Below are 6,759 nucleotides of genomic sequence, written 5' to 3'. Positions count from 1 at the left end.
AAACTGAAGCTGAAGTCAAAAGTCGAAGTCAGGAGTCAGGAACGGGTAAGTGGAACAAGGCTGAAGCAAGGTAGGAACTAATACTCTGGCCCCCTAGGGGTGTCAGAGTCTCCTTTAAATAGGGGCGCTTACTAAGGATTAGGCGGTCAGTGATGTCATTGACTGCCAACACTGAAAGGAGAATCACATCCAATTGTCTAGCAAAGTGGCGCGCATCTGCAGAAGCCATCAGAAGACGTAGGCGTCGCATTGGGATGCACCCGGCCGGCAGTGAAAGGCGTCCATTCCTGCGCAGGAGAGAAGACGCAGGGACGGCGACTAACATTGACTTGGTGTTTCCTGCTGCTATGAAAAAACAGGTAGTCCCACCCAGCTATTACCATTATGGCCAAATCATCCTTTTTGGGATACTATGACTTATACCGACCTCTCAATAAAAACTGCGCTTCAACTAGTCTCAGCCTGGACATTCTTTCTTACGGACCTGTGGACTTGTGGTGAAAGGTCCTCCCACATGTTATTTATGCAAATCCATTAAAGCTTGTTTTTTATATATATATATATATATATATATATATATATATATTCTGGGCTGCACCCACTTTGTGGAATTCCCTCCCACGCACAGTAAGACTTTCCTCTAGTCTTCAAACCTTCAAGCGTTCACTGAAAACCCACCTCTTCAGACAAGGTTATGATATTCCTCAACCATCATCTTAAATTCCCTAGATTACCCTATTACCATCCTCTACACAGCTAACGCAAGACAACAACCCTCTGACCAACATTGCAACACACACAGCCCAGGAGCTCCTGAGGAAGTTCATTTAATGAACGAAATGCGTTGAGCCCCTGCACTACACCCCTGGAGAACACTGGTCAACACTGCTGTACCCTGAGATGAAAACTCTTAGATTGTCCTGCACCTAGCTTTTGTATGGAGCCTGCTGAGGGTCCTCTATCATAACAAGGGATAAAACTGCAGACCAGTTATTTACAGATAAGCTTATACAAAATATACATATTGTGAGTTTGTATTTTAATGTCTTACTCGATTAAAATGTCTACTTAAAATACTACACCATGTGGCTTTTTTCATATATTTCCTCCCTATGATGAGCGGATGAGATTGGTGTTGCGGTTGAGATACTATTTAGAACATACTTTGTTTCCGTCGCCAAGGAGATTTGGTACAGACCTAATTTATCGGGATGCCTGAGGAGCCATTATACAGAGAAGCGGTTTATTTATATATATCTGGTACGCACGCTATTATTTATATACTGCACGACCATACTATATGCCTACATATAAATTATCACCCTGCGCATCAGTCTTATGAACTATCCACGGTGTGTATATATATATATATAGACACCGTTTGGCTATACACCCTCTGGACTATTCTGTGATTATTGGATATACACTGTTTTATACACCTGAAGGTGCCGCCCTTCTATATCTGTATTGCTATTTATCTTCCGGACTAACCATCCGCTTTTGAAGGTTGGCTGCCACACGTATATTTGTGGAGGTGTTTCTCTCATTTTATTCTTATTTCATTATATATTTTATATACACGTGTATTGTTTATATATATTTGTCAATTGTGTTATTATCCATACATTGGGTTAAGCGCCACTTTTTAGATATCTGGTTCTACTCTATATCATATATATATATATATATATATATATATATATATATGTATGTGTGTATGTATGTGTGTGTGTATATATATATATATATATATATATAAATATGTGTATATATACATGTATGTGTGTGTGTGTGTATATATATATATATATATATATATATATATATATATATATATATATATATATGTGTGTGTGTAAGTGACGCCATCACGTGTATGACAATGCTGTCTAAGGTATCAACAGATCTCGCGCACTATTCAGTGGTAGAATGGCGTGCCAATCTGAGTGTATCTCTTAAATGAGTCTCGTCAGAAACGCATATATCCTGATCCCATAATAACTTTCCTCACTCACCTGGACTTTCCGTGCCTTTCGTAAGTCTGGTTCTCTAAGGACGCTTTAAAATGTATGTTCTTGACACTTTGTGAGAGAAAAAGGTATTATGTATTGTTGGATTGGTTAAGGAGACTCTGGCACACTGCAGCGTTGGGAAGTGTTTGGAGGTGGAATAGATCACGTCTGGCGTTTTAACAATGACATTATCTAGGTGACCATATAAGCCCCGCTACCTTACGGCCACACCCCTTTTTAAAAGTGGGCGGAGCAGGGAGCTTGCTGTCCTCTGTGTCCCCGCTGCTTCAAATGCGATCGCAGCTGCGATCATGTGACCCGCCCCCTCCCCCTGTCAGCTGATTGATGCTCCCGCCGCCGCTGAAGGAAGGAGTAGAGAGGCTGCAACTAACAACACATGGGTAAGTAGATTTTAACCACTTGTTTATATTTTTTGTGCTATCACTATATATATATATATAATGTGTGTAGGAATTGGGGGCACTATTGCATATGGAATATGTGATTTGGGGAGCACTACTGTGGGCATAATATCAATTAGGGACACTATAGCATGGCATATGTGTATTTTGGGTATTGCTGTGTGGCATAAAATTGGGGCACAACATTGTTTGGGGGCACTACTGGGTGGAATAACGTTGCTTGGGGGCACTACTGTGTGGCATAACTTTGTTTGGGGGCACTACTGTGTAGCATAACGTTGTTTGGGGGCACTACTATGTGGCATAACGTTATTTGGGGGAACTACTGTGTGGCATAATGTTGTTTGGGGGCACTACTGTGAGGCATAACATTGTTTGGGGGCACTACTGTGTGGCATAACGTTGTTTGGGGGCACTACTGTGTGACATAATGTTGTTTGGGGGAACTACTGTGTGGCATAACGTTGTTTGGGGGCACTACTGTGTGGCATAATGTTGTTTGGGGGCACTACTGTGAGGCATAATGTTGTTTGGGGGCACTACTGCGAGGCATAATGTTGTTTGGGGGCACTACTGTGTGGCATAACGTTGTTTGGGGGCACTACTGTGAGGCATAATGTTGTTTGGGGGCACTACTGTGTGGCATAACGTTGTTTGGGGGCACTACTGTGTGACATAATGTTGTTTGGGGGCACTACTGTGTGGCATAACGTTGTTTGGGGGCACTACTGTGTGGCATAATATTGTAAGGGGGCACTACTATGTGGCATAGGGGGGCTGCCTATCTATACTAAGCTATAAGAGGGCTAACTTTACTATAGTGAGGGGGGCTGCCTATGCTAAAATATAGTGAGGGGGGCTGCATAGAGAACACTATAGGGAGGGGATGACTGGACCTTTAATTTAATGCTGAGGTGTTTTGGATCTATAATTGAATGTGGGGCTGAGTGTGGGGAGGAGGGCTATCTATTAAATGGGAATATTCATTATTTAATGCTGGGAATGGTCGTGGGACATGGATGTATTCAACGTAAATGCTATTAATTTATTGCTGGGGCTGTTTGGAGGGAGGGTAATAGGTTTATTTATTAAATGGGAATACTATTAATTTAATGTTGGGGTTGGTTGGAGGGAAATAGATCTATTTATCAAATGTGAGCACTATTACTTTAATGTGGGTGCTGTTGATTTAATGGCGGGGATGGTTGGTGTTTCTCAATGTACCCATTATTTTTTCCAAATAGGGCCCTCAACATTCCAGGATCCAGACAAGCCGCAACTAAAGAAACCAGCAGCCACAGATGATAAAAGTGACAAGAACAGGTAGGACAGTCTGTCAAATGTTCTGAGTCTAGTGCAGGCTTGACTAACCTGTGGCACTACAGATGTTTGTGAAACTACAAGTCCCAGCATACCCTTTTAGCAATAAGCTGCTATATATTGGCAATAATGCTGGGGCTTGTAGTTTCACAACACTGGGAGTGCCACAGGTTAGCCAAGCCTGGTCTAGTGGGACAATCCCGATTTTTGGTGACTGTTCTGCCCAATCTAAGGGGCAGGTCAAGACTGTGTACTCTTTATATACACACTGCATTCTTTACATACTACACTAGCTGTCCTTCGTGGGCTGACCACTCCCCCTCTAGTGTCTGGTCTTGCCTCTATGATGGCTGGCCACACCCCCTTTGGTCGACCCCTAGCGTTGCAGCCCCCCGGTGGGCCCTTCATTCTCCAGTCCGACACTATATAAGCCTTCTTCAGAGTAATTTTGTGCAGTTTAGTCATTTACATTCCAAGGCAAGCAAATGGGTGCACTGAATATACTAATACATCCCTAAAGCATAGTGGTGGGTTGGTTGACAATATTAACCCTAGTCTGTGTGGTAGGGAATATAGATTGTAAGCTCCTCTGGGGATGGGAGTGATGTGCATGATAAAATATTCTCTGTAAGGCGCAGATCATTATGTAGGTGCTGTCAATAAATAAATCTTACATTAGAAATGCTAAAAGAATCCCAGATATACTTCTATCTTTTGATGCTAAAAAACGTGTTCAATAGAATATCGTGGAAATTTATATCCCTCACTCTGGAAGTTGTTAGCATCTATGGAGATTTCCTTACAGGCATATTTGCTCTATATTCAGACCCATCAGCAATGATAGTGATCAATGGGACACCATCCAATAGGGTAATTATCCGAAACGCTACTAGACAAAGATTTCCGCTGTTGTCCATGGTCTTCACTCTGGTTATTGAACCCTTACCGGCAGTCATTAGATCTTCACAATTATACCAGGAAAAGTTTCTTCCACTCTCTTTCAGATTACAAACTGATCTGGCTTTGTGGCGCCACTTTATAATTTTGTGGTCAGGCAGTATAATTATGTATTTTATGTATTCCTTATTTATCTTTAAACTTTAGTCTTCTTGCCTTAAGGTGTGTTTATTCTGCACCATTTGTGCAGTGTTCATGTAACATATACATTAAACCCCTTAATACTTAAAAGATCTGTGTTTGTGTTCCATCCCCTTTATGTACCCTTTCCCCCCTTTTTTTCTTCTGTACCCTTTTTGAAAAACTTTAAAAACCAATAAAAATTTTGTTCGTTAAAAGATCACAGGAGACCAAATTCGGCTTATTTTTTTATTCCTTGCTTCTTAATTGCACTTAGATTAACCGTAATGCTAAATAACTGAGTGTCATGTTTCTTAATTGAACTTAGATTAACCTTAATTCTTCTGCATGGGACCATTACCATTTTGCACTTAGATTAACCTTAATTCTTCTGCATGGGACCATTACCATTGTCAGCGTGTCTAAACCTTGCACCTTGTCTAAACCTAACTTATTTGTTTTTCCTTTTCTTCTTTTTTTCTTTTTTTCGGATTTTTTGAATGCTCTTTAGGGTGAGGTGACTCCGGCAGGTGGAGCAGGTCACCGTCATCGTCACGTCTTATGCCTCTAAAACGTCAGACGATTACGTCTGTAACCTGTAACAATGAAAAATAACAGCTTATTAGGTTAAAGATTCACTTTGTCATGGTGTACAAGATTTCCTCAACAAATTCTGTCTAACACTGGTCTAGACTGTAATTTATACATTAGCTGGAACATATATATTTACCTCTCCGTGTGCCTTTAGTAACGGTCACACGCTTCTTCTGCCTTGTGTACCGTCTCCTCTTCCGGGAAGTCACTGCCCGAGTTTTGGGCAGGTGGCCCTTCTTTTGTTTCCTTTGATAGGCCATTGTTGTAGCCTATTTGCCTTCAGCCAGGAGCAAATGACTTGTGGGCTCCCAGCCTCCACTTTTATACCCTGAGACTACTTATGATGTCATATGGGTGGGGTTTGGGTGCGGTCTGGCCAATTTTTGTGACACTGTCAACTTGTCATGTGGGTGTGACCAATTAACCAGTCATAAGGGTCACACTAAACATTAACATCTGAATTCATAGCAACAATAAAACTAAAGATGCTCAGGCTCGGTTCCCCAAAAACCGAACACACCCGAACTTAGCATATCCGAGTATCACGCCGAAATCTTAAACGAGGCAAAACGTCATTGTTACGTCATCGGATCTTGGATCTCGCGAGTTTTTAAAGCTATAAGTACGGCCCTCCACGGCGATCTAGCGCTATTTTAAAGAGGGAAACAGAAGGGGTAGCACAGTCTGTAGAGCAGTTGGGCAGCAACATAGATAGAATTGAAAGAGGAGGGGTAGCAGTGTTCAATAAAGTCTGCAGTGACATTCAGGAGAGCTCCATTGCTAATTGTCATTGCTGAAATACAAATACTAGTGCTGGCAGGCTTGATGTAATACTGCAGTCACATTCTACTGTGTTATATAGGTAACACACAAAGAGGAGAGCTCCATTTCTAATTCTCATTGCTGAAAAATACAAATACTAGTGCTGGCAGGCTTGGTGTAATTCTGCAGTTACATTCTACTGTGTTATATAGGTAACACACAAAGAGGAGAGCTCCATTGCTCCATTGCTAATTCTCATTGCTGAAAAATACAAATACTAGTGCTGGCAGGCTTGGTGTAATTCTGCAGTCACATTCTATTGTGTTATATAGGTTACACACAAAGAGGAGTGCTCCATTGCTAAGTGTCATTGCTGAAATACAAATACTCGGCCTGGCAGGCTTTTCTTCTGAATTAGCAGTCAAATTGTACGGTGTTATATAGGTTACACTCAAAGAGACAAGCTCCATTGCTCCATTGCTAATTGTCATTGCTGAAATACAAATACTAGGCCTGGCAGGCTTTTCTTGTGAATTTGCAGTCAAAGTGTACAGTGTTATCAAAATAGATTC

At 41.4% G+C, this 6,759-nt stretch overlaps 1 long non-coding RNA gene across 1 annotated transcript; it reads right to left on the bottom strand.

The window, feature by feature from the left end:
- Window positions 1-5,066: 5,066 nt before the first annotated feature.
- LOC142100022 (uncharacterized) lies at window positions 5,067-5,707 on the bottom strand. The gene is made up of 2 exons (XR_012678658.1): window positions 5,562-5,707; window positions 5,067-5,427 (listed from the first exon to the last, which is right to left on the bottom strand). It is a non-coding gene; the product is annotated as an uncharacterized LOC142100022 (long non-coding RNA).
- Window positions 5,708-6,759: the final 1,052 nt, after the last annotated feature.

Source organism: Mixophyes fleayi, chromosome 8 (assembly GCF_038048845.1).
Source record: "Mixophyes fleayi isolate aMixFle1 chromosome 8, aMixFle1.hap1, whole genome shotgun sequence".
Taxonomy (NCBI): Eukaryota; Metazoa; Chordata; class Amphibia; order Anura; family Limnodynastidae; genus Mixophyes; species Mixophyes fleayi.
Note: the sequence above shows the minus strand (reverse complement) of the source record. Positions and strands in the feature narration are given on the sequence as shown.